General features: G+C 42.8%; 1 long non-coding RNA gene across 2 annotated transcripts in view; it reads left to right on the top strand.

Annotated features, from left to right (window-relative positions):
• The window catches only part of LOC143840331 (uncharacterized), a 509,677-nt gene that overhangs the window by 377,014 nt on the left and 112,421 nt on the right, over window positions 1-20,242 (top strand). The window lies entirely within an intron of this gene.

The following is a 20,242-nucleotide window of genomic DNA, read 5'->3' as shown; positions in this document are numbered from 1 at the left end:
TTACATTTCATGTTTAGTACCTAGTTTATCTGCATGGTTTTTTTTTGCCAGTTGTATCATTAGTCCATCTCTTCAAATCCCCATGACACGCATTTACAAATACCATATGGAACAATCCCTATCGGTGCGTAAACATAGCATTATACTATATGACTAAGTAGCACAGTCTATGTGACATATAGGCCCTTTTTGATGTGTCTCGGGATCTGGGATGCTGAATACTTAGCAATCTTACCTCTGGGATGGCATTTAAAAAAACCCCATAATTAAAGAAATACATTCTTGGCTGTGAAGTGCTGTATAGCCAGTGATGTTTTCATTACAGGCCTTAACTACAGCCTAAAATCTTACTGATTCCTATGAGTGTGAAATCATCTCCTTTTGATTTAGTTTAGTTAGTTTAGTTTATTTGATTTTTAGCCCACCACTCCCAAGAAGGCTCGTCGCGGGTTACAACAGATAAAACCCCCACATAAACATACCCCTAAAAACATACAATTCAAGTATCCTATTCAATATCTGAGATATCATGTGGCAACGTAAAAGCTAGAACACCCCACTACCAAAAATAATTACCATCCCCGGGGGTGGACATGGGAGAGCAGATCTCAAGCCGCCAGTAGTATGATCCAGGAGGGGGGTCCAGATCTTCCTTGGTGCGCTATTTATCACACTAACACCCAGTGACTACCTTATATATTTTGCATAGCTTCCAAGGGTTTAAATCCCATTGTCCTAGTCCAGAAGCCCCACAATACCACAGTTGAATTAAACTAACTGAAGAACTGGATCCCACAGAAATGTTCTGTTTGCACAACAACCCTTGCACAAGTGAAAGTGCTAAACTTAATCCTTGCTGTTTGTGAGCACTAAGTCTTTGTACAGGTACAAAGCCAAATTGAATGGAATGATGTGAACCATATATTGGGCACTGTATCGCTCTATTTGCACATTGTTATTTCATTAACAATTATATTCAAGCACTATGTGCTACTGCAGTTAAGCAGAACTAGACTGGGTACATTTTCCTTTCCTCTCAGGCATCTGGGGCTGCCAGGCTTCCTGCTTGGAGGAGCAGTGGGAGAAAAATATGGGGGAAATGTCAGCATTGTGTGGACTTCAATGTCAATTCCAGGGAAAATCTGTAAATGACATAAGGTAGCTCTAGTGATCACCAGAAACTCTGGTAAAACCATAGGTTTTCCCCAGAAGTGATGTCACACCACATATATTAAATAGATAGATATAAATCCCTTTAATGAAAGCAAGTTTCTTCCAATCAGAAAAAAATAACATTAAAAAAGCCTAAAGTCAAAATTTTACCTGTTAAAAACAGTCCAGTACTGAAATTAAATACAGGCATCATGATCCAAATACAGACATACAAATTTACATAAATGCACAGGTACAAATGTCATTTTCCGAATATGTAGAAAGCATGATAATTTTGTAGCCAGAAAAGGAAATAGTAGAATAATTAAAATAGTAGGATTTATATAGAGCCTCTTGTGGCGCAGAGTGGTAAGGCAGCAGACATGCAGTCTGAAAGCTCTGCCCATGAGGCTGGGAGTTCAATCCCAGCAGCCGGCTCAAGGTTGACTCAGCCTTCCATCCTTCCGAGGTCGGTAAAATGAGTACCCAGCTTGCTGGGGGGGGGGGTAAACGGTAATGACTGGGGAAGGCACTGGCAAACCACCCCGTATTGAGTCTGCCATGAAAACGCTGGAGGGCGTCACCCCAAGGGTCAGACAAGACTTGGTGCTTGCACAGGGGATACCTTTACCTTAGGATTTATATGCCCATCTTTACGTGTTTTTGAGGACGAGAATACCATGATACTTACCTGAAAGTATCAGCTTCACATTACGTGGAGTCAACTATGCTTGAACTCACGGAAGTAAATTTCCCATCCTAAACTGACATCAGATGATGCTTGAGTGGAGCTATATGGCACATTAGGAGCTCCGTTTATGGAGTCAACCTGTGATCCTTCAGATGTCCATGGACTACAATTCCTATGAGCCCCTGCCAGCATTTGCTAGCAGGGGCTCATGGGAATTGTAGTCCATGGACATCTGGAGGACCACAGGTTGACTATCCTGTAGGGCCAATCAGGGTCAGGCCTTCATAGCATTGTAAAACCACTTTATAACAGTGACAGAATCCACAAGTCAGACCAGTGGATGCCGCCATACCTTTGGCCTTATGCACCATTCATCTGGTCCCAGTGAAGAAATGCAGTGGAGATACTTGCCTTCAAAAAAGAAGCACACAAGGACATTTGAGGTGGACTTTTATGAGTACAGGTAGTAAAACCTTTCTACAAATCAAGGCAAACTGTACTTCTGGTTCCTATTTAGAAAACCAAAACAGCTGTTAGAAGTTCGCGAGAAATTGTCCTGAGAGATCATTTAGTAGCCGTGACATTAAATGCTTACATGTACACATATGGAAGTAGGTTCCATTCACTCCCAATTAGTCCTGGGAAGAAACCAAAGAGTGAGCTGTGCTTGGTCATACAAGAAAGGAAACATGAAGAAAACAAACACTTGCAGTTTATACTGTTTTTTGTTCTATGAATAAAGAGAGAACTTTAGTCTCTTGGGGGGGAATAAATATGGTGTTATGTGATGCTAGTGACATGTTTATTGTCAAATTAAAACAAACAATTTTATCTTTGGCCCATTCAAAAAGAATTAGAATGCGACTGAAATAATAATAGCTGGCTCTCCTAAAGCTCATTAATTAAATGAAAGTGTAACTAATTGTTATATGTTTGTTTCATGTAGACTGAAAGGTGGAATCACAACAGACGTAATTAGAGTAATTATTACAGTCTGCATTTAATTCTGAACCCCCAGGGAATATTGAATTTTCATTCATGGAAACTATATTCTGTATTTTTTGAAAAATAGACCATTTCTCCAGCTTTCATTTGCAGGTATGTTTTTGATAGTGTCATCTTAGATGCCATCTTGCCTTTCTGTTATCTTTGAAGGGTGACAAGGTTTGTTATTCAGAATGACAGCAATCAAAAGATAAATGAGAACCGGTATGTGCCTCCTTTGCATTTCCAAACCCAAAATCTATGTAGCAATTAAATGCTTAGGACTTTCTGAATCTTCTGATGGGAGAATTAGTATTAATTTCATCTTCTTCTTGTGGAAGGTAGCATTGTAAAAGCCAGAATTATAAGATCATATGCATAATCCATGGGTTTTTGTGAGCAACAATGTAATGGATTGCAGACTCAGATTAAGTTGGCACATGTCTGTGGAATCCCCTGTACAACCACAGGACTTTTAATTTGTTTGATTGCTGGATTAATTAATGCAAGTTGCAGGGTAAAATTGGTTTAATCAATAGATCAATCAATACATTCAGGGTGAATGTGGATGAGGAGGATTGTGATCAAATTCATCTGTTTATTTTTGGGGATGTTGGACTTTAACCTATGCAGTAATATGGAATAAAAGAGAAAATAATAAAAGTGCCTTGTTTCTAGTAAATTGAAATTTGGACCCAAATCATATATGCTTCCTAAAGCAGGGAGAGGCTGAAATACAGAGGTAAATCATACTTCCTGCATGACCAGAAATAAAATGGGTTCAGAAACTTGGTTAAATTGTATTTGAAACGGCCTCTCTGTTTTTCACCTCTGCACATGAATATCAAGGCACGGACTGAAAAGAACTTTCTGTAGCACTTGTGAATTTGGCCTCTCTTCTTCCTGCATTAACTGAAAAAAGGCACCCGTTCCACACAAATCGTTTAAGGATCTGCCTAATTCCACATGAGGGCAGGCACGACTGATGAAGTGAAGTCCCAGCGCTTTTCTAGCCACAGGCATTCTGCTGTGAATAAAATTTTGTATCCAAGCCAACGGATGCAATCCTAGAAGTACAGATATAGCAGAGGAGGGTTATACAGCAGAGTTCAACACTAGTTGCTTGGCTTAGGAAAGGGACTCTAAATAAAGTTATTCAAACAGAAAGATGTGCACTTGGATAACGACTAATCAAAATCAGAGCCAAGCCATGCCCCTTTTTGTTATCCCAGGAGGATGACTAATCTGAAGGTCATTTCCTATGGCATCTGGCCCCAAAATGACAAGATGTTTCTAGCAGTGTTACTGACTGTGCAGCAACGCTTTTGGCGGAAATCTGCTTCCAGTTTCCCAAACTATGATTCAGTTCCTCAGGGTGGTTAGTGGTAAGGGAGGGACAGTGGCGTTGGCTCAACAGATAATAGGCCTAAATGGGTAGATCATCCACTTACACCCTGTTAGTGCCAGACAACACTGTGTCTGATGGGTGTTTCTTCCACTTTCATGGCTAACTTGGGAAGGACTCTAGATCAATATGATGGTTGCCAGATCCGTTCCAGCTGTTGGGCATAAGCCTGGAATGGGAAAAGGGAAAGGCCCTGCTTGCAGCCAATGGAAGCATAACAGAAAGCAGAAGGGAAGAAGGGAAGCAGAGTCATAGAGGGGTGAAGGGGGTGCCTTAAATGTATTCCCCCCCTTATAAGAAGCACAACATATACACACAGACAGAAAATCATACATGCATACAAACAGGGTGTGGTCAAGATGAGAAAACCCGGCCTCGTCTAAAAGCAGTCCTGGGAGGAAGGAACTATTTGAGACTCCTTCAGGTTGCGAAAAGCGGGGTATAAAAACCAACGCTTCTTCCTGCTTTTTCTGGGGAGAAGAAGTTCATTTTCCAAAGCATTTTTTTAACATATAGACATTGATTCCTCTAGTTTTCTTCTTTCTTTTTAAAGAGAGATTTCACTTTGATTTCTCTTTGAAAAGAAATCAATGCACCCATTTGTAACTTCAGTGCTTGCAGTTGTATGTTACATGTTACAGAGTTCAAGAGGGAGAACAGGAAGTTTTGAGAGGAAATTATCTGCCTCTGAGCGTCTACAGCAGCCTTTCTCAACTTGCTTACCATTGAAAAACCCCTGAAACATTCTTCAGGCTTGTAGAAACCCCAGAAGTGGAGCAATCATGCAGAATATGCAAAGCAATATACATGTCCATCTGGGGCCCCTCCTCTCCTCACCCCCTCCAGACCCATCATTGGCCATTTGGGGAGGGGTGTGTGGATATGGTCATAAAGCCTGATAAATGTTTAACAAATTTAAAAAATATATAACATTAATTAACTCCCACCCATTTGGGAAACCCTTCCAGGGCAGTCAAGAAACCCTAGGGTTTCATGGAAGCCTGGTTGAGAAAGCCTGGCCTAGAGAGAATAAAAATTTGAGATACTGCAGAACCTCCTTAGCTGTCTTGTCTCTTTTTCAAAGTTCTCTTTGAAGTGAACTGATCTGAAATGGACTCCAAATTATAAAAAAGAGGAAAATAAACAGTTTGTTGGATTTGGGTGAGAAATTGGGTAAAGAACTGAGAAAATTTCTCTCATTCATTAATTCATTCATTTCGCTTATTGTCATTACATAGCATTACAATGTATGAGTGAGAAAAGTCAAACAGCTAGAAATACACACGCACACAATCGCACACACACACACATATATACACACACACACAGCAACAACAATTGCCATGAGATATGCTAAAAGAGCTTAGTTCTAAGTTTTAGAACTTCCACCAAAAATTTTGCAACCGTGGACATGCTTTCAACTGAATAATAACTTAATAAGAATTGAAACGCAATTTCTCTTAACCCAGTAATGCATCTGTCCACACATTCATATGTGCCGTGAGGGAGGTGAGAGTTGTTATTTTTTAAAACCAAAACAGCCATCCCTGTCCCTCACCTTCACTATGTGAAACGTTTAATGTTCTCCAAGTAGCCCTGTTAGCTGATCAACAGCAGGAAACAAATGAATCTGGAACAGGATTTTTGTGCCGGGGATTTAATGTCCTTGCAGTTTATGTTTAAAAATAACACACACACACACAATCAGTATTCCAGCAGTGGGAAAGGCCAAGAGGGGCCTCATCCCCACACCCCTATGTGGCTCTGCAAGGGAGAATTTTAATGGTCTGTGAAACAGGGACACTTTTGTCTCCTCTGTTTTTAGTTTGGCAAGGAAGATCCTGTTGCTGGAGAGCTTGAGCCTATCTTGCCAGTTGGATGAGCTCTTAGAAGGGGTGTTCCAAGTACGAATGCATTTCTCATTGGAACCGATGAAAATTGCTACAGAATCAATTAACAGCCCCAGACAAAGACACAATGATCTATTATTGAGCCTGCTTCCTGGTCATATAAACTGATCATGGGAATAAAAAAATACATAAAATTGTTCTGAAACTGCTTTTATTTATCTATGCCGCAAATGTTACAGAATGTTTAATTCTGAAAATTATATAGTCCAGAAGAGAAAGACATTTATTTTGTTATATATCTGAAGATTTAGGTGGCAATTTCAGAATCCCCCCCCCAGCTAATATATCAGATTAAATGTTAATGTAATGGCAACTTTACAGTCTCCTCTCAGCCCCCTTCTTAAAATATTTGAGAAAGCCAAAACACACATTTTCCACATCAGCAGGTCATCCAACCTTCATGATTGTACAGAAGTGTACAATTACACACTATTTACAAAAAAACTGTGAAATGATTAGTATATATACTTGCTTATTATAAGTATTTTGCAAATAATAAATGACATATCTGATTTCACTCTCACAGCTACACTAGCAGGGTTATCTCCCTCATTTGCAGATATGCTAAAAGAAAGTGATCTTGAGTGGGTCAACTGGGGACATGGGATTTCAATCCAATATAGGGTTGCCAACCTTCAATATTTATTAGAAAGTGTTTCTTTCTTGTCCCGGAGGGATGGATCTGAACCAATGGGATGAAATTACTTCAAAAGAAATTCCGTCTAAACATCCGGAAGAAGTTCCTGGCAGTTAGAGCAGTTTCTCAGTGGAACAGGCTTCCTTGGGAGGTGGTGGGTTCTCCATCTTTGGAAATTTTTAAACAGAGGCTAGATAGCCATCTGACAGAGAGGCTGATTCTGTGAAGGCAAAGGGGTGGCTGGTTACAGTAGATGAGCGCTAGGGATGTGAGTGTCCTGCATAGTGCAGGGGGTTGGACTAGATGACCCATGATGGCTCTTCCAACACTATTATTCTATGATTCTATGAGAACTGAGATTTAAGGAGCATTAATTCCTTCAGCGGTCCCCACACCCCCGGTCCAGAGACCGGTACCGGTCCGTAGATCAGTTGGTACCAGGCCGCAACTCCTACTCATCCTACTCACCAGCTGCTACCCTGCCACTCTGCTGCCGGCTCACCTTTGGTGCTCTCCAGCATCCGCCATGGCTGGGGCTGTGCCCCCCGGCAGGCAGCGGGAAGTCAGGGGCACCGGCGGGAAAGCAAGTAGAGCAGGGGCTCAGGTGGTAGCAGCAACATCCCTTGGCAAAAGTCTACCCCTCCCCCCAGGTCTCAGTAAATTGTCAAGCGTTGACTGGTCCCTGGTGATAAAAAGGTTGGGGACCACTGTCCTAGATGATACCATGTTTTGAAGCAGAAGCTGTTTGATTACACTAGTAAAATTTCTTATTTACATTTTTTGCCTTGCACAGGCTCTTTTGTTTAACCTTCAGGTGGGGCCTGGAGACCTCCTGCAATTACAACCAACTTCCAGATTATGAAGATCAGTTCCCCTGGAGAAAGTGGCAGCTTCACTAGGCTGACTTTGTAGCTTCTAGATTGGGGGTCATCAACCCCCGGTCTCCGGATCGCTACTGGTCCGTAAAGGCCTCGGTACTGGGGCCCCAGGCGGCCACGCCTGCCTCTTCTTGGGCCGCCAGCTCTCCCCTACCCCCGGAGGTGGTTCTCAACTGCAAAAAGGTTGGGGACCACTGTTCTAGATAAAATCTTTCCACAAATTCCCCTCTGCACAGGCAGCACTTCTAAATCTTCAAGAATTTCCCGGGCCAGAGTTGGAAACCTTATGTCTAAATCATTCCACTCCCATTGTCCACCTTTCTGTTTACAGGTCCACACTGGCACAGAAGGATGGCATGGAAGAGAAACAGGTTTAAATGGGGGGAAATAGTCAGTTTTTCTGAAATACTGGGTTGAAAACTGCACAAGACACCAACAACTCTGTCTGTGTGTTCTGTCTGTATAAATCAGTTAATTTAAAAGAGATCAAGATTCCTGCATGGAGCATGACAGGCAGTACATAGGACTTCCACCCATTCATTCATGTTTGAACTATTTTAGCTTAAAAGAGTTCTGGAGTAACAACATACCTAGGAACAATGTCTGAGTCTGGTGGCACCTTTAAGACCCAACCAAGTTTTATCCAAGCTGTGAGCTTTCTCCTGCAGGCACACACTGTCCGACTTAAATCGTGAATAAAACTTGTTTGGTCTTAAAGGTGCCGCTGGAGTGCTTATAGCTGCTTGCTGTAAGTTTTCAACAGGATTCTTAATAGTATTGTGATATTTATTTATTCGTTCGTTCATTTTTATGCCGCCCTTCCCTGAGGGATCAGGGTGGCTTACAGCATTAATCCAACAACGGAGCAATTAAAACACACTGAAACCTTAATTTTTAAATTCAAACCAGTCTATCTTAAAAACCCAGAGGCTCACCCCATTCTCTCCAGTGGGAGGGAGGGGAAGAAATTGCTGAGGTGGAATTAGCTCTATGGGGTCCAGATACTACTGTCTACGTAGGGAAGGGCCATTATTGTTGATGTTTATATGGGCCTCAGACATTAACCTAAAGTTGTGCCCTGCTATCTGGAAGAGGGATGAGCTGATTTTTATAATCGTTTTTATATTTATAAATATTTATTTTCCTCCCTTTCCTTCCACCATGGTTATACTTATGAGCCATGCAATGACAACCTAAAATATCAGAAAACTGGCAGGCAATATATTGGTATATTATAGGCCGCAAACACACACACACACACGTTTCTTACTGTAGCAAGACAGGAACCAGTTCTTGGATTTGATTGGCAGGCTTCTGTATTTTGTGTGCACTGGAATAAGTGCTGTTGGAGAAGGACCAAGGGAAATTAATCTCACTGGGATTTGGTCCAGTGCCACAAAAAGAAGGCATGCTTGAGAAACATCTTCATAGAATCATAGAATAGAATAATAGAGTTGGAAGGGACCTCCTGGGTCATCTAGTCCAACCCCCTGCACTATGCAGGACACTCACAACCCTATCGCTCATCCACTGTAACCTGCCACCCCCTTAAGCCTTCACAGAATCAGCCTTTCCATCAGATGGCTATCCCGCTTCTGTTTAAAAATTTCCAAATATGGAGAACCCAACACCTCCCGAAAAAGCCTGTTCCACTGAGAAACCACTCTAACTGTCAGGAACTTCTTCCTGATGTTTAGATGTAATTTCCTTTGAATTAATTGGTTCTGGTCCATCTCTCTGGAGCAAGAGAGAACAACTCTGCTCCATCCTCTATATGGCAGCCTTTTAAATATTTAAAGATGGTTATCAAATCCCCTCTCAGTTGTCTCCTCTCCAGACCAAGCTCCCCCAACCTTTCTTCATACATCTTGGTCTCTAAACCCCTCACCATCTTTGTTGCCCTCCTCTGGAATCACTCCAGTTTGTCTACATCCTGCTTCAACTGGGGTGCCCCAAAACATGCATCTTCCAGCACTTTGTAACTTGTGATAGATTTCAGTGTGTTTTTGTTGCTGAGTGAAGCAGCATTGCTGATGATGCAGCACACATGACAACTCTATAGCTGATGTCATCTGTGGTCCTTTACTAGAGCAAAAGAACATGTGGGTCAGTACATGCAAACCTGGGTACTGTATTGTGATTACACTCTCCATGTTAATCAAGCCATCAGATCCACTGGTGGGATCCTTTTTGAAATCATGGATTACACTTACCAGATTAAAGAAATTCTGTTTTAGCCCTTGCTTAACCCCAAAATTGACTAATGTGCTTACCTACAAGTAGTGACAAGCAGGCTCTCACAGGTATGTGGAAAACATACCTATTCTGGAGCTCTTTGATCCATCTCCCCCCTCCCCCCTCCCCCCTCCCCCCTCCCCCCTCTCTATCACAAACACATAACACAAACACAGAGAGAGAGATCCCTTCCCTCCCTGGTTCCCCCTCCCCTGTTGCTTCCCTGACCTACTCTGCAGTTCCTCTCCACCCAGACACACACAGTCCTCCCCCCTCCCTCCTTACCTGTTCTCCCAGGAGGGCCCCAGCCTCCCCCAGCCTGGAAGGCAGTGCCTGAGCCTGCGTAGTGGTCCCCAGATGCCTGGAGGGTAGCTGCCCAGCCCCTGGGAGCTCTGTAAGCTCCTCCCTGGCCCCCAAAGGCCTCTGGGATGGCAGTGCAGTTTAAGTCACCCACATGGACTCTGCCCCAGCCCCCTGAGGCCTCCACCTCCTCTGGCTGCCTCCCTTGCAGCTGGTGCCGCAGCCTCTGCCTCCACCAGGCTCCTCCCTCTCTCGCTGCCAGTGCCCCAGCCTCTGCTTCACCTGCCACCTCCCTCCCTCCCTTCTCTGGCATGCTCCCTGGGGCAGGACTACAGGTGTCATGCCCATACCCATTTCTGTCCCAGGAGGGGCACCAGAAGATGTGTTCCACATCAATATATAACTCGATTCACTAGGGATAAGAGCCCATTCAAAATTCATTTTGCTGCAGTTAAAATGTGCCAATTTGGAATGCAATTGGGTAATCACATGTTGGAATTATCTCCTGTGTCCACAAGCCCCTGTTTATGGGAAGATAGTCCATCAAGGGCAAGACTAAAACTCATTGCAAGGTATTAGCTTTTAGGAGGTGGGAAGACGTTCAGGATGTAGTCCCTTGCAGATGCACACCTTTCCATGTCCACTGAAGACAGGATTGTACTGTCATAATGTCATCCCTGTCCTGCAATGGTCTAGTCCTGAGCGAACTGTATTGCACCACAGCTCACCCCTCCCTCCTCAAAAATATCAAGGTAGATTCTTAGGTAGGAATTTGTCATGATATAAATGCAGACTGTCCTTTGCACAAAGCTGACAAACATGGCAACAACCCATGGGGGAATCTAATTAACCATGGGGTAAATACCATAACAGTGTGATGTGCTCTCAACCCTATACAGATTTTAACTAGACGTCTATTGCCTTGCCAGCAGAAGCTGTTTACTTAAAACCCTTACAGGACCGGGAAGTGCCAGGAGCCTTGTTCTAGTACAACAAATAGCATAGGTTTTGGAACCATGCGCTGATCCTTTTGAAGCCAGCCCATACCTCATTATCCCCCCTCCAGCTCCAAAACAATGGAACAAGTTTAAGGCAAAATTTAATGCTAAATCTTAAAATTCTTCACATTTTTATTAATACGTGTCAAGGCGTAATGCTACATAAAAGGGATTTTGCCTATTGATTTCTTTCAATGCCAGCCAGGTTTGACATCTTGGTTTACACTATTATTTGCAGCAATTTAAGTTCAGCAAATTTCAACCATGGGGCCCCATTTGCATTTCATGAGTAGCATTTGGTGAATGCATTTCGTACAGTCACACTGCTCCATGAAAACAGCAGTGGCACCGGCAGCCTTAGAGTGGCTGGTAAGGATGCCTCTTCCTGGGCTACCCCATAGCAACCACTGTGTTTCTAAGGACAAATAGCTCCTTTTTGAGCCTAAGCAACTGGGTGAGAACATCAAAACATGTCTTGTACCAGCCCTCTAATACCCATTAGTGTTAGAGACTGTTACCTCAATCATGAATGACACGGCCCTAATTATTAAGGTAATTAGAAGTTATAACACTGGCAATATTAAAGGGAGAACTCCTAAAGCCCATTAACAATGTTACTTTAAGTGATCTGGCTGTGAACTGTTCAAATCTCTAATTACATTATATGTCTGTCTTAAAGGGTGATGCAATTAAGTGATGGGAGAGGGAATTAATGTATAGTGACTACTGTGCAACACTTGTAAGTACTATTTTCACAGAAAATCAGCTACAGTAATGTCATTATGTCATTTAAAGTCGTCCCCCCCCCACAAAACCGTTAACTGTATACAGTATGGAATTGGAAAGAATTCCGTTAATACATGTATATGTGTTTAGGTAGCAGTGTAATACTTCAGGCCTATATACACCATGATTGTATTCATTGCTGGGTCACCATTTGTTTCACTGTGGCCTTGGCATAAGATGTGGGGTGCTCCTGAAAGGGAAATGGGGGAAATCACTAGTGTCAGCTATTTAGAAGAAGAAGAGTTGGCATTTATACCCTGTTTTTCACTGCCCAAAGAAGTCTCAAAGCGGCTTACAGTCACCTTTCCTTTTCTCTCCCCACAACAGACACCCTGTGAGGTAGGTGAGGCTGAGAGAGCCCTGATATTACTGCTCGGTCAAAACAGCTTTATCAGTGCTGTGACTGGCCCAAGGTCACCCAGCTGGAAGGGACAAATCATTCCAAGGTCTATCTGGAAGGGACAAATCACTCAAAGCTTTTGGCTAACAGAGAAGTAGTTTTATTAGAATGAATATTTAGATTAAAGCAAGATAGAATCAAGCTGGCATAACAAACACGTTTCAAAGTTCTTCTTTTATAGGATAAAACAGACAAAATATCAGGATCCAGAATGCAAAAAGAAAGTTCATCAATTCTGTTTTTAAACATAAATTGCTTTTATCCTTCTTTGAGAGTACATCTTGCATTCTTTCTAGGGAGAAAAGGAAAATTAGCCTTTATAAGGAGAAAGGGAAGGGGGGAAATTCTCCATGGGAGATAAGAATGGAACAGGTCCTTGACTGAGATAAGGTTGCTTAGCAATCAGTAGGTCAAATAACAGATTTTTGAGCTAGGAGGGGAGGATAGAAGAAGGATCTTAAAATATTGCAGATGAACCTTGGGCTCACAAATCAAAAGTCATTATAAGAAACTTAAATCTTTGCTTAACTCTGAATACTTTAACCTTCCCCCTAAAGTTGGTTCATAATTTCAAAATCATGGACCACATCTTCTTTGCTAAGGGTCTTCATGTACATCGGATTTATGGGGTGGCTGGCGGTTTACGTAATAAAGTTTATGCAGGTTTCACACTGTATAGGGAGACAGCAAATAGAAAGAAACAGCAGGTAAGTGCACATTTCCTGTGTCTCTGGCTCAGCCATTTGTAATGTATTTTAGATCACTTTCAGAGCTGCCAACAGAGAGGAACCTGGTGTGGTTTTCATAGAATGCATTTAAAAATATGGCCATTTCTGCACGAGGAAAATGTTCCTAGACAGCCTTCACATATTGGTGGCATATAGAGCCCCCTCCACATGACATTGCCTACATCCTGGGGCCATCTAGGAGCCGGATCACGATTTGGCCATTTTTAAATGGTGATTTTGGGAATCCAGAAAACTGGATTTACGACCCTAAGTGGTGCGAACCACCGGTGAGTCAGCAGTGAGCAACCAGGGATAAGACCATATGGAGGGTGAAAGACAGGATAGTCTTGGCAGTTTTGTCCCGCCCTCGCTCCCACCTTCCACTCTCCATTTGCTGCTTTGAGGATGTTTATTTTAACAGTACTGTCTGTGTTGCAGTGGCAAACCTACAAGGTGAAATGAAATCTTCTTTAAAGTGTCCACTGTCTTCTTGAGATCAGGCAGGAAAAACACAGCCCCATTTTGTTTTCTGGAGGTGGGAAATGATCTGGAAAAGGAACTTTCTCTCGATCATTCAACCATGTGTGCACTGTGTTAGCCAACCATTAGCACAAAATGCCTTCTTAGGCTCCAGGGACAATGTGCAGCATCTCAGAAATCCACCCTCACAGAAATATAGTGCAAAAAAAAAATACAAATCCCAAAAGGGGGGGAATGCTGTATTGTTTTGGCATTTCTCCATAGCAACAGGGCAGTGTTGATTGTATTAAAGATGCATCTTTGTTATGTTATTACTGCATAGCAATGTGGAAGTGCCTTAAAAAAATTAATTTCAGGGCTGGGGGGGGAGTTTTAATTTATGAGAGAACTGTACTGTGATTGGTGGCTTCCTGTGATTGACAAGCCAAGAAGCAGAGGGAGAAGTTTGTTTAGCTTTCCCTTACAGCCTTGTCAGGAGGCAAAAAACTGCAATGGGGCAGAGGGAAAACACGGGAGGGGTCTCCCATGAGAGGGCTGCAAACATGCGCTAGAGCAGTGGTCCCCAACCTTTTCATCACCGGGGACCAGTCAATGCTTGACCATTTTACTGAGTCCCAGGGGGGGGGTAGTCTTTTGCTGAGGGACATTGCTGCCGCCTGAGCCCCCGCTCCACATGCTTTCCCACTGGCGCCCCTGACTTCCCACCACCCACTGGGGGGTGCTGCCAGCAGCAGCTGCACAGTGCCACACCTAGGGGGAGTCCCAGCCATGGTGGCCACTGGAGAGCAGCAAAGGTGAGCCGGCAGCAGCCAGGGAGGAGGATAAGGAGGAGCCGCGGCCCGGTCCCGGTCCCCGGACCAGGGGTTGGGGACCACTGCGCTGGAGTGTAGGAGAAGCAGAGCGCAGCAAAGAATTTGCCCTTTCTGCAAGGTTTACTGCCAGGCTGAGGGAAACTGTTGATTAGATGTTACTAAACCCATCAACCAGGCCTGCACTGGAACAAGGGAAGCCCTGGCAGGACATGCTTCAGTCTCCTTAAAAAGTCCATGTTTTCTTTTTAACTTTAGTTTCGCTCAGCATCTGCACACCCAGATTTTGTCAAGGGGCAGCCTTGATAGTGTCTGATAACAAAATAAATAATTCTATAGGAAAGTTTTCATCATGCACCCCTGTCTCTGACTGCTTCTTTTAGTTGGTTCATAGTCATCCATGTATCGGCTTTGATCGTGTCAAGCCAGCGGATCCCTTGGCAACCACATTTACATTTGCTGCTGACCATGCTGCATTAATGATTTTTCTAACGAGTTTGATCACATGATGATTGACTGTATATACTTTGGTATATACTGTGGTCTTTTGAGCTCTGCTTGGATATGTTTGGGTTCATATTCGAATGCTTCAAAATGTTTTAGACACACAGAGAGGGCTTCTTACAGAGTCTTAACTTCTGTGTTTCATCCCCCTTTCCACTTCCTCCCCTCTCTTCCTGTGGAGGAGCATCCCTCTGTGCTAGAGAGGTCTTTCTGTTCTCAGCAAGGAAAATCCATTTCAGCTTCAGTGTTGGTGGGGAGGGGAGGGACAAGCAATTTAGCATTAGAATAGGGAGGAGGATACAGCAGATCAGCCTGAGGCTCACAAATCAAAAGTCATGGTAAGAATCTTAAATCTTTGCTTAGCTCTTGACAGTATCATAAAATAACTTCAACAAAACAATAATCTTTCAGTATGGCTACCGAAAAGGATGCGGGGGGGGTTGACAAAATTCTGAATCCTTGATCCCCCTAGGACAAGGTTGACAAATTCCAGGTAGGGGGTGGAGAACTCCTGAGATTACAACCAATTTATAGATGCCGGAGATCAGTTCCCCTGAAGTAAAAGGCTCCTTTGGAAGGTAGACATTCTGGAATTATACCCTCCTGGAGTCTGTTGCTCCATCCACACTCCTCCCACACCAAAAAATTGCTAGGAACTTTCCAACCCAGAGCTGGGATCTCAGGGCCACCTTGTGACCCAAGTGGCCAAAGTAACCATTTTAGATTAGGACTGCCAACTCTGTCTTGGTGAATTCCTGGAGATTTGGGGATTGTCCTGGAAAAGATGGAGGAGAGAGAGCTCAGCAGAGGTGTGATACTACGAAGTCTGTACTCTGAAGCTGCTATCTCCTCTGGGCAACTGATTTCTGTAGTCTGAAGATAACTTCATAGGTCTACTTCATAGATGATAATCACACCTGGGATGTTATGGAGTTGGGGGTGGCACTCCCCCTGCTCCCCAATAGCTTCTGGGGCCTGGCCATGCCATTCCTTCCAGAGAGGAATTCAGCTGTCATCCAAAACCTCCCCTGCTCCTAACAGGATGAAGTAGAGTGGATTGCAGAAGAGAGGCAGAGGGGACATGAATTGCTTCCAAGAACAGCCAGGCTAAGAATAATAGTGGCAATTTTGGGATGAGCAGGAACCAGCTCACAGACTCAAGTTTGTAATTGATTTTGGCCACTGAAGTTTGTGGCAAGTCAACTGGCATGACCTTTCAAGCAGTTTGTGGCAGTTGATGAATGGATGCGTTTCCAGACAGTCTCTGCACAAACAGAATATTTACCAAACTTCAAAGCAACAAAGCAGGTTGGAAGCAGTGGGGCAGGGGAGGAATTATCCTACCTTGGAAACACGAATAGGTTCCCTTTGCATTTGATGTATGTAACTTGCACTTCTGAATCTGTACCTGATGTTTCCCTCAAAGCACTTGCCTGGAAGGCATCCTTTTTGAAGGGGGGAGATAATTCAGACCCCTAATATCCAATCTGCACATATCTTGGAGAGCATGTAGAGGAGAATCAGGGAGAGGTTCCTTGCAAGTTTGATATCTCTGACTTGCACAGGCTCTGTTCTACACACTCCTGGACCTCCTGAACCTGCACTTGTCATACCTCCAGAAGGCACTTTCCTGGGCATGCCTTCTTTGAGTGGGCTTCAGATCCTATTAACCGAATCTTCATCAAACTTGGAGAGGAGGTAGACAAGAGTCAGTCAGAGATCCCTGGGGTTTGGTGTCCCTAGCATGCTGGAGGGCTGTTCTACCACATCACAAACTGAACTGGTTTGCTTGGCAGCTAGAAGTTCATGATAGTGTGGTTCGCAAACCACGATCCACGAACCACAAACCAAACCTCATTTTCTCACTTCATGCCCATCCCTAAGTGACATCCTAAGCAGAGTAAGTCCATGGAAGTCAATGGACTCGAAGGAGGTTAAATCTGCTTAGTATTATACAGCAAAGCCAAAATGTTTTTTGTTGTAGCCAAGTTGCTACTGTTGACCCCTTCTCTTCCCCTTCCCAACTCAACGAGTAACTATCAAGTCTTGCCTCTCCCGCAAAGTTTCAGAGTTGCTCCTTCTCCAGATTTCTGAATTGCTGCTTGTACCTTGGATCTGAGAGGCAAAAATAAGATCCATACCACAACTATTGCTGCCCTGGATCTCACTGGGAGATAGCCCACTAGAGCCAGGCAAATGGGAAATTCATGTAATTTTTTCCATGTAATCATATAATAATTGGGTAAGTCTGCCATGAAAACGCTAGAGGGCGTCACCCCAAGGGTCAGACATAACCCATTGCTTGCACAGGGGATACCTTTACCTTTAAGTTCTGGCTGGTGGGAGTCATGGCCTAGGCCCAATCTTTTCCTTGGGGATGGGCACAATGGTTCCTGGAGCTACCTCTGTTTGTTTATTGCCTTGAAAACACTATGGGGTTACTGTAAGTCAGCTGTGACTGGGCAACACTTTCCACACAGAGAGTGTTTCCCAGTGGTCATGTTTTTCAGATATTCAAATATTTATTGGTGTAAAATACATTTTTATTGGCATAAAATGTTCCAAATTACTTATTTAAAGAAAGTCTGAAAATCATTGTCCCCCTCCCCTCAGAAACCCTGCAATGCCAAATGATGGGCCCTGAAGTGATTATAATTATAATTGTGTCCATTTTTCATGCCCCCGCCCTTTATATTACCAGAATAACATAAGGGGAACTCATTATAAATGAAAATCAGGCCTTTTGAAATCAAAACCTGGAAAACAGCCAGATCTATAAATATAAAAGAAAATATGTTGTCATCATTTCTCATGTATCGTCTAATTTTAGAGGCAGGCCACATTTTAAATACTTCGTTTTAGGCAGTGGACATTTTTAATTCTGAAGATCTGTGGCCAGTTAACTGATAGTTTCGAAATGGATGATGCAAGGAGAAACTGATGACCTGCAATAACAGTTTTTTATCCTTGCTGATAGAGATTTCCTCTGTCATATCTTGAGAAAGTTGTTGGAGATTTGAGACTGTTCTGGATCTTGGGTTTTTTTTATTTAAAAATTCATGAATTTACAAAAGCAATTGGCACAAAAATAGCTAATAACATGACAACGGTGTGGCCCAGTGGAGAAAACTGGCCTGAGAGGATGTAGGTTGTCCTGCCACATATATTTCAGCATAGATCACTGGGAGAATCTGCCAGCTGAGGGAGTCAAGGAAGCAGCACTGAGGGAGGGGCACAGCAAAACAAAATCAGACCAATAAAGTTTAAAGATGGAGGGGCATACTGGATGGCTTTTAGCAAGCCACATTTTCTTTCTCAGCTCAGTTCTCCGTTTGAAAACAGCAACAACAACATGGGAACATTAAATGCCTGTTTCACAGTATTAATATAATGAAATCCTCTGCAAGTCACTCTAATTTTCTCTTCCTTGGTTCTATTGTGGCCTTTCTTGTGAAGCATTTTGAAGAATCAAACAAGATTATCCATATAATCTTTCAGCCAGTTCCAAGACAGCCCTGTTTGCGAACGTTGATTCTGACACGGGGATGGACCATGTAAACTGGAAAAACACTCTTCCATTTTCTCACCTTAACATCAGGATCCTAAATGTGTTTATTCAGAGTTAAGTCCACAGAGTTCCTTGGTAATTACTCCCAAATAAATATACATAAATAACCTACAGCTTTTGATCAGAAGGAGCATATGCAACTCTCCCCTGTCCCATTTTGTCACCCTAGCAGACTGGCTGGCTTAAAGTCACCCCAAGAACTTCCTGGCTGACTCAATATTTCAGTGTGGACTTGCCCTATTCTACCCTAACACTCCAACCCCTACACCACACTGAGTCTTCATATGGTTTTTGCTGAAAATAGGAGCCCCTCTCGTCTCCTCCTGTTCCCTCCTCTCAGGCAATAGAACACAACAATATAACATCGCCACATTCCAGGTGTCTGCAACTTGCTCCGTGTCATTTCATTGTGGTGGGGGGGGGGGAATGAGTGTGTGACAAAATCCCGTCCTAATTGCTTTATACATTGAATCCCGGAAGGGAGCAGGGCAAGGAGAAGGCACGGAGCCATTCCCAGATCTCCTCTACAGTTCCAGCCTTAGCTTTCATATGAAAATAACTTGCTGAAGGAGTGGAGAAAAGAAATACTATGTGACTCTTTAGCTGCTATACAGCCCTGTCTATCACTGCGATTGGGTAATACCTCAACAATTCACCCGTGCACTGAATTTCTGGGCTTAAGCAGAAGCACTGAACTTACCAACGTTCATTTATTCATGCGTAAATGTTGGGATGCTTGGTTTATATTTTCCGCATAAAAGCTCCGCAACTTTATTAGCCGCAAAAAAGATGGTTATTAAGGTCAAAGACTGGAATTCATCATAATAAGTATAGTTATTTACTCCAGACATTTATGCAGTACCTCAGCAGCAGCATTGACAGGGCTATGCAATTTATTTGTATTAAGACAAATCTAAGAACTGTGTTCACGCCTGCCCTGAATGCCGCTCTCTAGGACGCCTCTTGGCCAAAATCACCAGTGACAGGAATGGTGGAATGTTAAGAAGTATATTGTTCAGGAAACATGCAGCATAAGGCATGCTAAAGGGGAGAGGTATGGAAAATTAGCCATTGGCTGGTAAGTCAAGATAAGACTTCCAAGAGTATGCAAGATACATTGAAGCTGCATTGTTAGCCAGATTACCTGATCAAGGTGTATCTGTACCACATATAGGGGTGCCAACACTCTAGAGTCAAATCTATCCTGCCTCTTTAATAGATTGTATTTTGGTTTTGTATTTTGTTAACTGTTGTGTTTTAGTGGATTTTTTTAGGGGATTTGTATGTACTTATTTTATCTTGTAACCTGCCACGAGCCAGCTTTGTTGAGAGTGGTGGGTAATAAATAATAATAATAATAATAATAATAATAATAATAATAATAATAATAATAATAATAATAATAATAATAATAATAATAATAATAAATATGTGGGAATGGGCAGTTGAAGCTTGTCATGGTATGGAGGTGATAAATAACATCTCATTAACCCCCGTTAAAGATACAAGACACTATTTTCTCAGGCTGCTGGCAGCCCTACATGATATTAGACTTTGTGGGAAAGTCTGGTTAGGAATATTGCTAATTAGTAGCAATCATCACAGTTTAAATAGGAGGGGCATTTAAAGTGCGATTGGACATAGTGATCACTTGTCTGAACTAGTCAGTCAGTAAACATGTCCTCCTTTTTGCATATATATATATATATATATATATATATATATATATATATACGCATGGTATGTAGATTAAAACAAATCAGAGATGAGATAATAA

This window comes from Paroedura picta, chromosome 6 (genome assembly GCF_049243985.1).
Source record: "Paroedura picta isolate Pp20150507F chromosome 6, Ppicta_v3.0, whole genome shotgun sequence".
In the NCBI taxonomy this organism is placed as follows: Eukaryota; Metazoa; Chordata; class Lepidosauria; order Squamata; family Gekkonidae; genus Paroedura; species Paroedura picta.
This window is presented reverse-complemented; position numbering and strand designations above follow the sequence as displayed.